Source organism: Canis lupus, chromosome 17, assembly GCF_048164855.1.
Source record: "Canis lupus baileyi chromosome 17, mCanLup2.hap1, whole genome shotgun sequence".
In the NCBI taxonomy this organism is placed as follows: Eukaryota; Metazoa; Chordata; class Mammalia; order Carnivora; family Canidae; genus Canis; species Canis lupus.
Window position 1 is genome coordinate 12,106,779 of NC_132854.1, and position 19,218 is coordinate 12,125,996.

At 39.0% G+C, this 19,218-nt stretch overlaps 1 protein-coding gene and 1 non-coding gene across 3 annotated transcripts in view; both read right to left on the reverse strand.

Annotated features, from left to right (window-relative positions):
• The window catches only part of UBAC2 (UBA domain containing 2), a 179,510-nt gene that overhangs the window by 110,939 nt on the left and 49,353 nt on the right, over window positions 1–19,218 (reverse strand). The gene's annotated exons all lie outside the window — the stretch shown is intronic.
• Window positions 11,731–11,837, reverse strand: LOC140608505 (U6 spliceosomal RNA). The gene has a single exon (XR_012010525.1). It is a non-coding gene; the product is annotated as a U6 spliceosomal RNA (small nuclear RNA).

A 19,218-nucleotide genomic window follows, 5' to 3' on the forward strand; every position in this document is an offset into this window, starting at 1 on the left:
TCAATGGAAACGCATGAGTTCCCTGACTGATGGGGCCCACCAAGTGCACAACCAAAAGAGGTGAAAGCCAGATTGAGTCCAAAGCACCTCATCACAGACTGTCACCAAGTATTATTCGTTAGATCTCCAATACATTTGTCAACCACACTACAAGGCTGGTACTGGCACAGCATTCCCTCATCTACTTCTTCCTCATATCCTGCTTCCCCCCACCCCAGACAAATCACCATATAAAGAAAAATGCTGCTTCTCAATATTGTTTATTTCTAAGAGTTTGAAGATGAATACCCAAGTAGCCTACATGCCCAATGGAACATCAGCAAACAAGAGTGGGAAACAAATGATGCTGTGGTGACTGTGGGTTCTCAAACCTGGGGGGCTCATTCCCCCCACATCTGATCTAACATCACCAAAATAGTTTAATATGCCTCAAAGGAACATGAGTTTTGAGGCCCAAACAGCTAGACATTCTTAGAATACAATCACAACAAAAGAGAAATAACAAATTGCATGGCATTATTAATGAAACAGAATTTTTGGAAGAACTCCAAATTATCATCTGTATTAATAACTATACTAGAAAAAGAGAAGATATTAAAAATATGAAATCAGAGTATATGGAAACATTAAGTATGAAAAACATAACAGATGGGTTGGATACAGTTGTGGAATGAATTACCAAGCTGAAAAGAAAGAAACCAAAACCAACAACTAAGGAACTCTCCCAGAAGTCAGCACAGAAGGCTGAGGAGAAGGGGTAGGGATGGAGAGAATATATTTGAAGAACACAAAAATATTTCAATTAAGGGTTAGCCATACAATTTAAAGATAATCTATATGTACAGACATTACTAATTAAGTGATATTTAAGAAAGTAAAGGGTAAATTCAGTAACTTCCAAGGGCTAAACAAATGACAAAGAACAAGATCAACCTCAGATTTCTCAAGACACGAGATTCAATAAGATCATGGAGGAATACTATGAAAATAATAAAGAAAACGAACTTCAACCTAAAATTCTCATCCATACAAATCATTATTTAAAAGTGACAGCAAATGAAAAAAATCTTGTATACAAGAAAAAAATCTTCATTTATACAAGAACGCATGGCTTTGCCATGCACAAAGACAAACTTTGGGAATACTTGTGGAGGAAGTGCTTCATTAAGAATTGAGGAGGGCAGCCAGGGTGGCTCAGGGGTTTAGCGCCACCTTCAGCCCAGGACGTGATCCTAGAGACCTGGGATGGAGTCCACAATCAGGCTCCCACGTCAGGCTCCCTGCATGGAGCCTGTTTCTCCCTCTGCCTGTGTCTTGCATGAATAAATAAATAAAATCTTAAAAAAGAAAAAAAAAAAAAAGAATTGAGGAGGAGGATGCTTGGGTGGCTCAGCAGTTGAGCATCTGCCTTCAGCCTAGGGTATGATCCCTGAAGTCCTAGGATTGAGTCCCACATCGGGCTCCCCATATGGAGCCTGCTTCTCTCTCTGCCTATGTGTCTGCCTCTCTCTTGTGTCTCTCATGAATAAATAAAAAAAAAAAAAAAAAAAAAAGAATTGAGGAGGAAACTACAGAAAGCTGAAATGAAGGGCAATCAAAAAGAAATAGACAAATCCACAATTAGAGTTCAAGTATTCAACATTCCTCACTCTGCAAGTAACAGAACAAGTGGACAGAAAACCAGCAGGGATGCTGAAGACATAAAAACCGTATCAACCACTTGACCCATTGACATTCCTAGAGCACACCACCCAATGACATCAGAATATATACTTTTTTTAAGTGCATATGGAATAGTTAGCAAGATAGGCCAAAAAACAAACTTTAACAAACTGAAATGAACTGGAATCATACAAAACAGGTTTTCCGAATATTCAGAATTAGCAACCAGTAACAAATATATTTGGGAAATCCTGGAAATAAAACAATACACTTTTTTTTTTAAGATTATTTAAAAAGATTATTTATTTATTTATTCAGAGAGAGAGAGAGAGAGAGAGGCAGAGACACAGGCAGAGGGAGAAGCAGGCTCCATGCAGGAAGCCTGACATGGGACTTGATCCCGGGTCTCCAGGATCACATCCCGGGCTGCAGGCGGCACTAAACCGCTGCACCACCGGGGCTGCCCAACAATACACTTTTGAATAACTCATGAATCAAAGAGGAAATCACAAAGGATGCCAGAAAATATTTTTAATTGAACGAAAATAAACACGTCAAAGAACCTGTGGGATGCAGCTAAAGCAGTGCTTATAGAAAGTGTATAGCACTGAACATTTATATTAGAAAAGAAAGGTTTCAAGTCGCTGGTCTAGGCTTCTGCCCTAAGAAAGTAAATAAAGACTATCAAATTAATGACAAAGTAATCAGAAGGAAGGAAATAACAATGGCAGGGGGGAGAAATCAATGATATTGAACACAAAGAATAGAAAAAAATCATTTAGACTTTTTTCAATTAAAAACTTTATTCTTCCTAGAGCAATTTAGGTTCATAGTAAAATGGAAAGGTTATGGATATGTCACCCACACACGCAATCTCCTCCATTATCAACATCCTCCACCAGAGTCATGTACTTGTTACAACTGATGGACTAACACTGACATATTATCATTCAGTCCATAGTTTATAGTATGAGTCACTCTTGTTGGACATTCTATGGTGTCAGATACCTACCACTACAGTACCATACAGAATAGTTTCATTGATCTAAAATCCTCTGTGCTCTGCCCATTCATCCCATCCTTCCCCTTAGCTCCTGGCAACCACTGATCTTTTCACGGTTTCCATTTTTCAGAATGTTATATAGTTGGAAATCACACATCAGGTAGCCTTTTCAAATTGCCCTTAATTGCCTTTTTTTCAAATTGGTGTGCCTTTAAGGTTCCAGGTCTTTTCATGGCTTGATAATCTCATTTTTTAATTACTATATTTTTTTAAGTAGGCCCCACACTCGCATGGAGCCCAACTCACAACTCTGAGATAGACCTGAGCTGGGACGAGATCAAGAATCAGATACTTAACCAACTGAGCTATCCAGGTGCCCCTATAATCTCATTCCTTTTTAGCACTGAATAATAATCCATTGTCTGGATATGCCAAGTTTGTTTATCCATTCACCTATGGAACGACACCTTGGATGCTTCCAAATTTTGTAATTATAAGTAAACACCAACGTGTGTATAAACATTCACGTGTGTATAAACATCCGAATAATTTTTTACAGTTGTTAATATGTAAAAGAAACTGAAGACATGGAGAAAAAATAAAAACACCTACCAAAAAAGAAAATTCTAGGCCATATGGCTTTGCTGGCCAAAACTGTCAAATGTTTAAGGAAGAAATGATACTAATTCTTCAGAAACACTATAAGAAAATAGAAGAGAAGGTAATGCGTCCCAGCTAATTTTATCAACTAGTTTTGGTAAAATTTGTCAATTTTACCAACATTACCTTAATACCAAAAGCACACAAAAATATTATAAGAAAACCATAATATTATGGACCAATATCATACAAAAATATAGACATAAAAGTTCTCAACAAAATATCAAATCAAAATATCTAAAAGGGAGAATACATCAAGTGGAGTTTATCATAGAAATGCATGACATCCAAACATCAATGTAACACACAATATAAACAGTCTAAGTAGACCATACCAGTAGATGCCAAAAAAAAAAAAAAAAAAAAAAAAAAAGGACAAAACTCAGTTTGTTCATGATAAAAACTCTAAGCAAACTATAAATTAAAATAGACTTCCTCAGGGCAGCCCTGGTGGCTCAGCAGTTTAGCGCCGCCTTCAGCCCAGGGTGTTATCCTGGAGACCCGGGATCGATTCCCATGTCAGGCTCCCTGCATGGAGCCTGCTTCTCCCTCTGCCTGTGTCTGTGCCCCTCCTCTCTCTCATGAATAAATAAATAAAATCTTTTAAAAATATAAATAAATAAATGAACGAATGAATGAATAAATAAATAAAATAGACTTCCTCAACCCCATAAAGGGAATCTAATAATAAATATCTCTACTAACATACTTAATGATGAAGACTGAATGCTTTTCCCCCAAAGATCTGGAACAAGACAAGGTCCATCAACTCTCTCCATCTATGCAACAACGCACTGTGTGTCCTTGACAGTGCAATAAGCAAGAAAATGAATAAAAGGCAAATTGATTGGAGAGGCACAAAAATATCTCTATTCTCAGACAACATGAATATCTATGTAGAAAATCTAAAAGGATCGATAACAACAACAAAAGGCTACTAGAGCAGCTCTGTGAGAAAGTAGACTAGTGGGTACAAAGGGCTAGGAAGAATGGGAAATGGGAAGTTACTGTTGCGGTTTTTTTGTTTTTTGTTTTTAAGTAGGCTCTATGCCCAATGTGGGGCTTGAACTCACAACCCTGAGAACCTAACATGCTCTACTGACTGAGGCAGTCAGGGGCCTCTCAGAGTTACTGTTTAATAAGTACAGTATCAGTTCTACAAGATGAAAAAGTTCTGGAGAGCTGCTGCACAACAATGTGAATATATTTAACATTACCACCCATAAAAATAGCTAAGACTAGATAAATTTATATTATGTGGGATTTTTTTTTTACCATAATTTCAAAAAATAAAATTTTTTTTTAATTTTTTATTTATTTATGATAGGCACACAGTGAGAGAGAGAGAGAGGCAGAGACACAGGCAGAGGGAGAAGCAGGCTCCATGCACCGGAAGCCCGACGTGGGATTCGATCCCGGGTCTCCAGGATCGCGCCCTGGGCCAAAGGCAGGCGCCAAACCGCTGCGCCACCCAGGGATCCCCCAAAAAATAAAATTAAAAAGCAAAAGAAAGCAGGGTGCCTGGGTGGCTCAGTTGGTTAAATGCTTGCCTTTGGCTCAGGTCACAATCCGAGATCAGGGTCCTGGGATAAAGCCCCAAGTCAGGCTCCCTGTTCAGTGGGGAGCTTGTCTGTCCCTCTCCTTCTGCCCTCCTCCTTGATCATGCTTTCTCTCTTGCTCTCTCTCTCTCAAAATAAATAAACAAAATCTTTTTTAAAAAAAGCAAGAAAAAGCTATGGTTTCAAGCATGGACATGACTTGACTATATCTGAATTGTCAAATGACCACTTGTGATGCCTTTGACCTACTGACCTATTTCATGTAAAGAAATACATGATACATGCTGATAGATCTCTTTATACTAAACTATATCAGTATTCCTGGAATAAACTCCACTGGAAAAAAAAATCAATTGTATTTCTATATACTAGCAAATCACTAAAATTTTTTCAAAATGCAAGTACCTTTTACCATGAAATACTCAGATATGGATATAACAAAATTTTTATACTGAAAACTACAATTCCTAGAGAGAGAATTTTTTTTAAAAAACAGAACTAAATAGGGATCATTGCATGCCTCAGTGGTTGAGTATCTGCCTTCAGCTCATGGAGTGATCCCAGGGCCTGAGGATTGAGTTCCGAAACGGGCTCCTTGTTGGGGGAGCCTGCTTCTCCCTCTGCCTATGTCTCTGCCTCTCTCTGTGTGTCTCTCATGAATAAATAAAATCTTAAAAAAAAAAAAAACAGAACTAAATATATGGAAGTATAACATGTGCATGGATTAAAAGACTCAGTATTATTTAAATACCAATTTTCCTCAAATTGATGTGGGTTTTTGTTTTTGTTTTAAGATTTTATTTATCCTCCCTTTATTCACGAGAGATGCAGAGAGAAAGAGAGGCAGAGACACAGGAAGAGGGAGAAGCAGGCTCCATGCAGGGAGCCCAACGTAGGACTCGATCCCGGGTCTCCAGGATCACACCCTGGGCTGAATGAAGGCAGTACTAAACTGCTGAGCCACCAGGGCTGCCCCTCAAATTGATGTTTAAAGTCAGTGTTATCCCAGCAAAATTCCAAAATTCGTAACAGAAAGCAAATGAACTGGAATAGCCAAAGCAATTTTGGGAAAAAAAAAAAAAAAGTTTGAAGGTTCATAATATCTGACTTTAAGATTTAGAAAGCTGTAATAATCAAGACACAGTACTACTGAGAAAAGGAGAAATATATATCAGTGACACTGAATACAGAGTCCAGAAATAGACCCATATGTACTTGGGCAGGTAATTTTTAACAAAGATTCCAAGATAATTCTATTCAAAAAGATACTTTCTTCAATAACAGAAGCTAGAACAATTAGACATTCATATTTAAACAAATGACCTTCAACTCATAATTCATACATATATAAAAATTTACTCAAAATGGGTCACATACCGAAGTGAAAAAACACAAAAGTACAAAATCTCTGCAACCATGAATTAAAGATTTTCTTAGACTGAATACAATAAACATGAGCTATTAAAAAAAAAAAAAACCTGACAGATCAGATTTCATCAAAATTTATACCTATGGTCTTCAAAGATCATGATTCAGAAAGTCAAAAGACAAGCCAGACTGGGAGGAAATATTTGCAGGATACATTTTTTTTTTTAAAGATCTTATTTATTTGAGAGACGGAGACCATGAGAGAGAGCATGAGCATGGAAGAGAGGGAGAAGCAGGTTCCCCGCTGAACAGGGAGCCCGATGAGGGACTTGATCCCAAGACCCAGGGATCATGACCTGAGTTGAAGGCAGATGCTTAACCAACTGAGCCACCCATGTGCCCTGCAGAATACACATTTGATAAAGAACTGGTGTCCAAAATGTTAAAAACTTTCACAATAAGAAAAAAAAATTGTTTTAACAGGAAGGAGGAAGAGATTTGAAAGATATACCAATAGCAAAGAAGCATATGAAGAAATGCTCAACACATCATTAGTCATTAGGAAAATACAAAATAAAGTAATAGTAAGCAGTAGATACCACTGTACATCCTTTGGGTTGGCTATTTTTTTTAAATTGGTACTGCTAAATTACCTGTGATGCAGAGTAATGGGGTTTCTCACACATTGCTGATGAGAGTGCAAAATGTTATTGACACTTTGGAAAACAGTTTGGTAGTTTCTTAAAAAGTAAAACATACACTATCATGCCACATAGAAAAATGAACAGAATCAGTAACAGGAGAGTTCAATATGGCTATTAAATGCAAGATAACTTACGAAAATCAATAATGTTTCTCTACTCCAGCAATAAAACAAGTAGTTAGGAAACATAATAAAATAGCATTTACTTTAATAAAAACTACACAGTATCTAAGAATACAAAAAAATCTGCACAAAAAATGCTTAAGTCTTATAAACATAGATCTTATAAATAAACAGATATTTTATAAGCTTGGATAAGAAAACTTACCAAAGGTATCAGTTCTCTCCCAAATCAATCTATAAACTAAATGTCATCTCAAACTCCAGCTAAAATAACTGATTAACTTACTCTAAAATTTGTATGGAAGAATAAAAGTACATGGAGAGTTAGGTTATTTTTTTACTTTTATTTTTTTTTAAGATTTTATTTATATATTTATTCACAAGAGATGGAGAGAGAGGCAGAGACATAAGCAGAGGTAGAAGCAGGCTCCATGCAGGAAGCCTGATGTGGGACTCAGGACTCTGGGATCACGCCCTGAGCCAAGGGCAGACACTCAACTGCTGAGTCACCCAGGCATCCCAAGGTTATTTTTTTAAAAGATGAACAAAAAAGTGACTTGTTCTACTAGATATTAACATGCTCTAAAAAGTAAAATCATTTAAAGACATTGGAGTATGGGGCACATGAACAGATAAATAGACCAATGGCACAGAATAAGGCCCAAACAAGCAGGCATATGTAAGCATACACACACACACACACACACACACACACACACACACACACACACACATACCCTCTGACCCTTCATTTTTGCTCCTGGCTTTATATACTAAAGACAGTCTATCACAGGACTGTTAGAATAACATAAGTGTTAAGTGAGGATACAGATAAAACAAGATGGCCGGGAGTTGGTCACTGCTGAAGGTGGTGAAGTTGAAACTTGGGTTCATTACAGTATTCTTTCCACTTCTGTATCTGTTTAAAAATTTCTGTAATAAAGCCAAATACCAGAACAAAGACAAAAATCAAAGCATATGCTGCTTCAGTAACCTCAAGAAACTTAAATACAAGCCCCTCAGGTCAGGGCTAGATTTTTAGGCCTACTCAGAGATAGAAGACATGGCCTCTGGAGCCTGCTTCTCCCTCTGCCTGTGTCTCTGCCTCTCTCTCTCTCTCTCTCTGTGTGACTATCATAAATAAATTTTTAAAAAATTAAAAAAAAAAAAAAAAGAAGAAGACATGGCCTCAAGCTGCTTAATTAAGGAGTAGCACCTGGGACTGTGCCCAGATGCTCAAAGACCTGTGTATTTTACAGAGAAGGCTAAAAATACTCCACTCCGCCCGCTGAAGCAGTGAAGACATTCAGCTCTCATCAGGGCCTTGAAATAGAAAAGAATAAACTGCTCCAACAAATAGTAAAAATCCATGGCCTATATCATACCTAAATTTATGGTCTAGATTGAATGGTATAGAATGGTATGGAAACTCTAAGGTAAGAAAATAATATAAAAGTCAGTCTGGGACAACAAAAATCCCTGGGAACTCATCAGTAGTAAAAATAAAGTCCCTCTGTAGGAATCCTTTCATGAGATGGCACATAGGTGCTCCAACAGCAAACAAAATCCATTGGAAATGAGTTCACAATCAAAAATCACAAACCAGGATCCCTGGGTGGCTTGGTGGTTTGGTGCCTGCCTTTGGCCCAGGGCGTGATCCTGGGGACATGGGGCCGAGTCCCGCATCAGGTTCCATACATGGAGCCTGCTTCTCCCTCTGTCTCTGTCTCCCTCTCTCTGTGTCCCTCGTGAATAAATAAATAAAATCCTAAAAAAAAAAAAAAAAAAAAAAATCACAAACCATAGCAGGCAGCAGGCTGCCCTGAGGGAGAATTTGACCACTGGAGAACAAGAAGTAACAGAACAATGTGTAAATGTGTTAAATGGTTACATACTTTCTTAAGGGAACAAGAACAATACTGGAAAAGAAAGTATATACTAGGGTGCCTCCATCTCAAGATTCATAAATGGATCCCTACTGCCCTCTGCATAAACCCCAAAGTCTGTGCAATCGCCTTAAGGCCCTGTGACCTCTCTTACCTCTTACCCTGACTTCATCTCCTACTAACCACCTCCCCGCTCCCTCCACTCTGCTACACCTACACAGGTGCCTCAGGCAGACCTGCACCTGAAGGCCTGCCTCTATGCTGGCAGCTCCATATGCCTGAAATATACCTCCTCCAGCCTGCCACATGGCTCACTCCTTGACTCCTCCAGGGCTCTGTTCAAATGTCACCTGCTCACTGAAGGCATTCCTGACCATGCTGTTTAAAACTGTAACCCCACTCACACCCTGGTATTTCGTGTCCTGTCTGGCTGGTTAGTTGGTTTATTTATTTCTACACAGCATATATCATCATCCGACATACTACATATCTTGTTTACTGCCTTCCACTACCAATTAAAATGTAAATTCAAGGAGAATATTCTGTTTTGATCAGTTTAGGATCCTTAGAGTCCAGAACAGCATCTACCATAAACCTGGTGCTCAGTAAACACTTGTGAAATGCAGAAATGGGGAAGTTAGAGAGAGATGATCATTCTCGTAAAATATGTGGGAGAATTCTCTCATTCATATCTGCATGGACACACTACACACTCAAACATTTACTAAGTAGTTACTTTATACAGGGGAGCATCAAGGTATTCCTTTCCTCACTGGAAATTCTTCATTTCCAAAATAAAAAATTAAAAAAAAAGATGAAAACTGACTTTACAAAAATAATAATTTACTACAAAATATTATTAAGTTATTAAAAGTACACAGAGAGTATAATAAAAATCACCTTTCACGGTTCAGCTTCCTGTTCCTTATTTTTATCCTTCCTTAGAACGAACTCATGTGTTTGTCCACAGCAACACCACCAATTTCTATATGACTATGTGTCTAAGTAAAACTTCTTGTCTCCTACTTACCCGGTTTATGGGTCTTGAGAATATTCTTATTGTTGATACCTATACTTATATGTGGTTTTTTATATAGAAATGCTAGAAATAGGTATTAAAATCTATGACTCCATCTCTGCCCCAGAATCAGCTAAGATATATTATGATATTATAATATCCACCTCTACTAAATTCCAATCGTTTTCTTACGAACAGGTACATGCACATGCATTCTGGTAAAAATACAGCCTGTGCCTCATGCAAGACCTCAGAGACACAAATCACTAAACAATATTACTGTATCCCTCCAACAAAAATTGCTGCTTATAATTCTCTTTGGTTACCCAAGAATTTTCAGGTGACACAGTACTTTTTTTCCTTAAGGTTACCACTGGGGTCAAGCAAGACGTTACCTCACCTTGCTTAGTTATAAATTTGGAACTGAACTGTATTGAGCCCACTCATAATCAGAACCTAAAATTATTAGATTTGTATCTTTAGGAGTTTCACAATTACTATACCTATGGTGTTTGAAATACTTGGGTCACGTAGTTTAGGAAAAGAGAAGCACACATACACAATACTGGTTTTAAATTCTGTAGCATACACATGCTCTAAAAAATATTCACATGGTATCCAAGCTGTTCAAGCTGTTTGTACAATTGCAACACGTCTCTCTCATTTATTTGATTACAAAACTATTTCACCATTTGGGATACATTTAGTAACTTTCAGAACAGGCTTACAGCTTCTATTATCAAGTCCTGCCTCACGCTGCCATCTAGTGGTTCACAGAGTGACTGCAGGCAAAGCCTATTAAACTTCCAACCTACTCTTTCAGAAAAATAGCTTAAACACAGAAGCTTAAATAGTCCCTATCAGAGTTCTATAACAACTGTTAGTAATATATATAAAACATAAATTATTTTATTTTACAAATGTTTCAAAGAAGTCATCCTACCAACTCCTTATCTAGGTCTTGTCATTTTACTCTTATTTTAATAATGTCAAGATTACTTTCATTTTATTCCTCCTTAGGTACTTTATTTTCTGGAACTATATATATATTTTTAAAGATTTTATTTATTTCTTCATGGGAGACAGAGAGAGAGAGCAGAGACATAGGCAGAGGGAGAAGCAGGCTCCCCGGAGGGAGCCTGATACGGGACTCAATCCCAGATCCTGGGATCAGGCCCTGAGCCAGAGGCAGACACGCTCAACCGCCAAGCCACCCAGGCATCCCTGGAACTATATTCTTTAAAAATTTTTAAAGACTCCTTGCTCATAAGAAACCAAAATCAATCATTTAGATTATATAGAAAAATAACAGTTCATTTTACAATAGTTTATTGTACACATAAGTACATTTTACATTTGTACAGTTTACTTCAATGGTGTTAGAACTCTATATTGCACTGAATCATTGTCCTTGTTATTTTATTTTTATTGAGGTAGAATTGATATAAAAGTTACATTAGTTTCAGTGCACAACATAATTCAATATTCATGTGTATTACAAAATGATCACTTACCACAATGTGGTAATAAGTCTATTAAGATCTGTCACATATATAGCTACAAAATTTTCTCTTTTTAAAGATTTATTTATTTTTAGAAAGAGACAGCAGAAAGAGGGACAGAAGGAGAGGGAGAAAATCTTAAGTAGACTCCCCACTAAGTGTGGAGCGTGACATGGGGGTCAATCTCACAACCCTGAGATCATGACCTGAGCTGAAACCAAGAGTCAAATGCTCAACTGATAGAGTAATTTTTTTTAATGCTTTATGAATTTATGTGTTATTCTTGCATAGCGGTCACGCCAATCTTTTCTGTATCATTCTGATTTTTATATATGTGCTGCCAAAGTGAGTACTGCAATATAATATTAACTTGTCATTACAGTAAACACATTACATCAACAAGAGTTGTTTGTATCTTATAACTGAAAGTTCGTACCTTTTGACCCCCTTCACCTATCTCTCCCACCCCCCTCAATCCCTGGTTCAGGCAACCACCAATCTATTCTCTCTATAACTTCAATTTTGTTCAGTTTGGTTTAAAATTTCACATTACTAGGGCACTTGGGTGGGTCAGTCAGTTAAGCGTCTGCCTTTGGCTCAGGTCAAGAAATCAGGGTCCTGGAATCAAGTTCTGCCAGGCTCCCTGCTCAGCAGAGTCTGCTTCTCCCTCTCCCTCTGCACCGTCCTCCCACCCCCAGTACTCTGTCTCTCTCTCAAAAAAATAAATAAAATCTTAAAAATAATAAAATTTTACATTATTGAGGTCATCAGTATCTGTCTTTTTCTGACTTATCTCACTTAGCCTAACACCCTCAAATGTCCATCCATGTTGTCACAAATGGTAAGATTACTCTCTTTTTAAATGAATATTCCATTGTGTGTGTGTGTGTGTGTGTGTGTGTGTATAATGAACTCCACAGTATAAAAGAACACAGAATCAGAGATGCTCAGGGGTTGAAGAGCTTCCCCAGGGGCTCCATTCCTGCTACCTGCTCAGTGTGTGGATTTCCTAGACAACATCTCTACCCAGCGCTTTCCCAGCCGCTACTTGAGTATCTTCTGTGTCTGAAACTCAGCATCTCCCAAGGGAATCACTTTGCCTTGAGACCGTGAGTGTTAGTGTTATTCCTTACCAAGTCCAGTAACTTCCTATAGCATCCTCCCATAACACCTTAATTCATCCTTGGCCATGCTGCATCCCCAATTTTTAACTCCACATTCATAAAGCAGCCCATTCAATAAGTGAAGACTGTTCTCCTGCCCTATCTTCACCTCTCCGGGATAGACACTGCCCACTCTCTCAGCCATTTCTCACTTGGCAAGTGTGCAACCTCACCCCTTCCTGACGCCAACCAGGAGCACCAGAGCCATACCTGTTGCCCTGTAATACTATGAGCATATTATTGTTAACTGTAGCCACATCATGATGGCATTTCATGGGCTTCCTGTGGCTTTTCCAAACATTTCTGCCAAAGCAACAATTATGCCATTCATTGCCAAAGTTGATTTTTGTAGACTAAAGAGAAAAACCTGTTCTTTCTTCAGTGTTTTTTTTAAAAAGATTTATTTATTAGAGAGAGCGCGCATGCGCACACATGAGAGATAGCAAGCACTAGCGAGCAGGGGGCATGGCAGAGGGAGAGGGAGAAGCAGACTACCCGCTGAGTAGGGAGCTGCCAATGCAGGGCTCTAACCCAGGACCCCGGGATCACGACCTGAGCCAAAGGCAACCGACTGAGCCCCACAAGCGCCCTCTTCAGCGTTTTATATGTTGATTGTGAGCCCATGGCTCCCACTTGCTAAACCAGCTAGTGTCATAGCTATTGCTCTTTGAAGACACTACTAGCAGTCCCCCCAGAACTGTCTCTCCTTTATCTCTAGGGGTTTGATTGTTTCCCGGCCTCTGCTATGATTATATGAGACCACAGAATCAAATTCTTGACAAAAGTGTGTGAGCAGAAGTGACATTTATGACTTCCAAAGCATCTGATGAAAAATCAATCTCTCATCTTGGACTTGCCTCGGAATTCCTTCAAGCAGGCTGGAAACAAGGAGATCCACTGTGGATGATGACTGAGTCCTAACAACTCAATTCCTTAATGACTTCCTAGAACAGAGCTCAACTTCCTACCAGGGATGTTACAAAGAGAAACAGACATCTGTATTCTCAAATCACTGCAATCGGGGCTTGTTACAAGAGTTTAGCCTAAGGGTACTTGGGTGGCTTGGTCAGTTGAGATTCTGACTCTTGGTTTCAGTTCAGGTCATAATCTCGGGGTTGTAGGATTGAGCCCCTTAGAGGGTCCCATATTCTATGGGGGGTGTGCTTGAGATTCTCTCCCTTTCCTCTGCCTCTCTCCCTACTCATGCGAGCATGCTCGCTCTCTCTCTCTCAAATAAATAAATCCATCTATTTATCTATCTATCTTTAAAAGAAAAAAAAACTAAGGCAGGATGGCTCAGTCAGTTAAGCATCTGCCTTCAGCTCAGGTTATGATCCAGGGACCCTGGGATCGAGCCCTGCATCAGGCTCCCTACTCGGAGCCTGCTTCTCCCTCTCCCTCTACTGCTCCCTCGTTTGTGCTCTAATAATAAAATCTTAAAAAAAAAAAAAAAAAAAAAAAAGAATACACATAAAACAAAACTAAGAACTTAGGTTCTACCACTACTAAAATACCTTCCCAGCTTTTGTAATTTGAAAATTTGATGAGCAGACATGCTATTATTTTTAAAGCAATCATTGATAAATATCAGTCAGAATGAGCAGGGAACAAAAACACTCTAAGAAGGTAAATGTAATTCTTCATTTTCATATTATTGTACTAATAGAGGCAAATGATTCTCAGGGCATAAGAAAAAAGCACTTGCAAGTGGAAGGCTCTGAAGTAAGCCAATTCTAGAACAGAGCTTGTTTCTGCCTACCCTATTTTACACCCTTCTGGATAAAAGGAAGATGTTGAGCACTAGAGGTACTCTTCAGATTAAATTACTGGGAAAGGCCCTCTAAAAACATCTGGATTTTACTTAGGAAAATCTACCCTAATATTTAAAAATGTAAAGCTTTTCAATTTCTCCTTATCATGAGACTATGGATAAATGAGTGCTGGACCTAAAACTAAGCCAAAAGAATTTCTGTACATCACAGGGCACACTCAGAGTAAAAAGGCAACCTATGCAAATAAGAGGGAATATTTTGCAAATCATACATCTGATAAAGGATTATTTAGAAAATATAAAGAATTCCTACAACTCAGCAAAAAACAACCTGATGAAAAAATGGACAAAGGATGTCATGAATAGACATTTTTCTTTTTTTTTTTTGAAAATAGACATTTTTCCAGAGAAGACATATAAATGGCCAATGAGCACATGAAAAGATGTTCAATGTCACTAAACATCAGGGAGACAAAAATCAAAAATACAATGAGATTCCACCTCACACCCACTAGAATTGCTATTATCAAAGCAAAACCAGTAACAAGTGTTGGCAAGGACATGGAGAAATTTGCACCCTTGTGTAATGGCGTAACCATTACAGAAAACAGTGCGGTGGTTCCTCAAAAATGAAAAACAGAATTACAACACAATCCAGCAATTCTACTTCTGGGAATACACCCAAAAGAATTTAAAGTAGGGTCCCGAAGAGACAGTTATATACTCATGTTCACAGCAGCATTAGTCCTAAGAGCCAAAAGGTGGAAGCAATCCAAGTGTCCATCAACAGAAGAATGGATAAACAATATGTGGCTTATTCATACAATTCAGACATGTGCTATAGTATGGATGAACCTTGAGGACATTATGCTCAGTGAAATAAGCCAGTAACAAAGGACAAATACTGTATGAATCCACTTAAATGAGGTATCTAGAAGGTAGAAAGGTGACTGCCAAGGGCTGAAGAGAGGGATGGGAGTTGTTGTTTTTAAGAGTACGGAGTTTCAGTTTGGAAGGAGGAAAGAAGTTCTAGAGATTGGCTGCTCAACAATGTGAATGTACTTAACACTACTGAACTATACACTTAAAAGTGGTCAAGATGGGGGCACCTGGCTGGCTCAGTCAGTTAAATGTTCTGACCTTCGGTTCAGGTCACGATCCTGGGGTCCTGGGTTCAAGCCCCGAGTTGGCCTCCCTGCTCAATGGGGAGCCAGCTTCTCCCTCTCCTCCCTGCTCATGCGCTTTCTCTTGCTATCTCTCTGTCTCTCTAATAAAAAAAACAAAATCTTGTTTAAAAAATGGTTAAGACAGTAAATTTCATGTTATTTTCCCACAATTAAAACATTTTAAAAGCAGTATCAAATTTGTTCCAAGGCCACCTTTACGTTTAACTCTTAGTAGAATACCAGGCACAAATAACATTTAAAATAGAATTTTCTCAAGGCCCTAGCCCAGGGATACAAAGTCCTACAGAAGAAAATGGTTTCCTAAAAAAGATAACATGCAATGAAGGCAGACATGGTCTATAGCTAAAATGTTTATTAGAAGAATGAGGACATATCTATCACTGAGTACTACACAATACAGAAATACTTAAAAAGTTAACATTAAAATATCTTTATTATCTTCTACCAATTAAGAGCTTTTTAAATTTATTTCGAAAATAAATAAATTAAAATAAAAATAGAAATTTTATTCCAGTCTCAACAAGACTTCAAATCAGGTAAAGATGAAGAGCTCCCAAACCACCTACTTATCTGTAGGTGGCAGTAAAAGCACAGTGTTTTATGTCAATGCAGCCTTGAAATATCAATTTTCAGTGGCTGCATTAACTGTGCAGGTTCTCTTACTGTTACTAAATTCTATGAACTTCTGTAATACAATGTTTCTCCTGCCCTAATCCTTTCACCCCCAGCTGGTACTCCAACAACCCCAATTTTTTTTTTTTTTTGGGTCTCATTCCTTGGCTTGATAGGTCTTTGTGATCATATCTACCTATATCTACCTAGAAACATGAGGTATTCAATTCTGAGGACATGGCAGTCTTCTTTCTTACAGAAAAACACACAAACACCAGTCAAATCAATAGCCTATTTACTAAGGTTATTGATGTGAAGCATTCTGTTAGGTACTCGGAAGTCCCTGAAGATGGATGTGCCAGGTCGTTACCAAGACAGACACACAATGTACAGAATAACACAAAAGAAAAGTGTGCTGTCAAGGGAGGAACAGCAATACAACCATCAAGGACAGATATCCCAGGCACCTCTAACTCCCAGTTCTAAGAACTTCTGATTACTGTTAGGAGAATAAAGCCTATACTAGAAGCAGGATGAAGCAGCCCAAGGGTCTGCATCCCTCGGTCCAAACACACACCTCTGCAAGCTCTCTGCGACTCTCTGAAGGTGGTATCACCTACCTGCTTCCTTCCCCTGTCTGTTGAGATTCTTTTAGACCATGTGGCTGGCTGGTGGCAAGAGGCTGTATGAACAAAGGTCATACACTTCTCATCACGAATATCCATACAAGGGGCCCCTGGCCAGCTCAGCTGGTAGAGCATGTGACTCTTGATCTTGGGGTTGTGAGTTTGAGCCCCATACTGGGTATAGAGCCTAATTAAAATTAAAAAGAAGAAGAATATCCACAAGAAAAGTATAAGCAATAAGAAAATAGCAACTGACTCATCACTAGGGAGCACATTAATTTATAAGCATAAGAGGGAAAGTTCTGGCAAACAGCTCTTCTGAGTAACCCAGAAATCAGTGCAGTTTTATCACCAAGGAAACAAAAAGCCTGCATGATTTTGGGGTCTTCCTCTGCAGGCTGATTATAATGTCTCCTCGAGGTCCTCAGTCACCAAGAATGACAGCTCTCCCGGGAGAGGGTGGGAGACACAGTGACTGGACGGCAGCCTGCACCTGGTGCTTTCTCACAGCCACTCCTGCTGCCTACCGCATATAAGAGGGACGGTTACGGGAGAAAGGTGAAAGGAGGTAGGCAAATTAGCTGCAACCATCGAACAAGCTACTAGAAATGGCTGTGTAAAGAATGAGTAGAATCAAATCTGTTAAGAGCAAGTTGACTTAAAGATAAATGGAAAATGAGGTAAAAACACACACTGAAGACCACCACAACATGACACAGATGGAGGGCAGAGGCCAGAAACACACAGACCCCTCAGCGCTCTGGGTGCTCTGTTTCAGACGAGGCCCCAGACACCTACATACACATTCAAGGGTTTCTCCAAATGAGTCCTGGACACATTGAGGTTTTTTTCATGCAGTGATGTAAGGACACAGATCCCCAAGTCCTGGCCCATGTTTCTCATCTGCAGGCCTACAAAAATTCAGAGGGAGACAAAGATAAAATACCCACTGTAGCGGGAAGAGTTACTTAGAATTGTATGGTGCCAAGGGTGGGAAGTCTTTCCAGAAAGCCTTATCCAACTTCCCCTTTCTTCCAGTTGGGGAGAGTGATGATCAGCGAAATGAATTTTTTTTTTAGGATAACTCAGCAAATTAACTAGTGGAAGAAGCAGAGCTCCCACACTACACTCCCAGTCTGAAAATTCCCAAGAAAAATTTAAATGTGCCGCGAAGCAAGAAAGGGGACATTTCAGGCAGGAGAGAGACGGAGAAAACTAGTATTCTGGTGTCTAAAACATATATTTTACAAAAGCTCCAAGGAATTAGAGGACTCACAAGATGTCTAAAAAAGTTACAAATACAGCTTGCAAGAGGCAGAGACACTCAACCCAGTCCTTGCCAACTTAAAGCACAAGCTTTAAAACAAACAAATAAAACTCTTTTTGAATATAAAATGTAATACACATACCAAAAAGTGCAGCATGCCGGAAAATCCATTTGCTTTTTTTCCCCCTTCTCCATCCTGTTCTGTTCAAGAGGCTGAGGGTACAGACTGCACCCAAAGGCCCCAGCTTTCGCTGTGTTCGGCTGATGTGAGCCTCAGAGCAGACCGAAGTGGAGAGAAACCCGAGGCTGGGGGATTTATTCCCCTGGTTCCCTCAGGCTCACTGTCCCTCAACAGGAAGTCACTACTAGTCTCCAGGCAGGTTCCCTTCCTTCCAGGTTCTAGTAACCTCTCCAGCCCTAGATTTCTTCGTGCCTAAGCGGGGGCAGACACCACAAGGCAACAGTCCGGCCAGTTTCCCCTTTCCCCACAAGGTTCCAGTCTTGTGTCATGAGATCCTTACAAATAAACCCTCCTTGATTTATCTTAAAATCTGTTTTTTACAGACACCCTTACAGATACAAGGACAAACCATAAATATACAGTTTAATGAATTATCACAAAATAAACACTGGAGTTACTAGCACTTAGATCAATGAACAGAACTTGCCAGTATCCTGGAAGTTCTCCCGGTATGCCCTCCTTATTATATGCACCCACAGCTCTCCAGAGAGTTTCAACACCTAAGCATGAATCCCTAAACATTGTATTTCAATTTGGTCTACTTTTTGAAATTCACATAAATGAAATCATAAAACAGAAATTCCTTCATGTCTGGCTTTTTTCACAAAACATAATATACACAGATTCACCTATATTGTTGCACGTGCCTGCTATAGGATTCATTTTGATCATGAGAAGCATTCACCTGTACTCTACACAAGTGATATTTATCCATTCTACAGCTGAACATTTGGGTTGTTTCTAGAGCTACTGGAAATAATGCTACTATAGATATCCTTACCTATGTTTCCTGATGCCTAAGACCATGCATTTCTACCTAGGAGGGGAATTGGATTCATAGGGTAGATGTATCTTCATTTTACTACT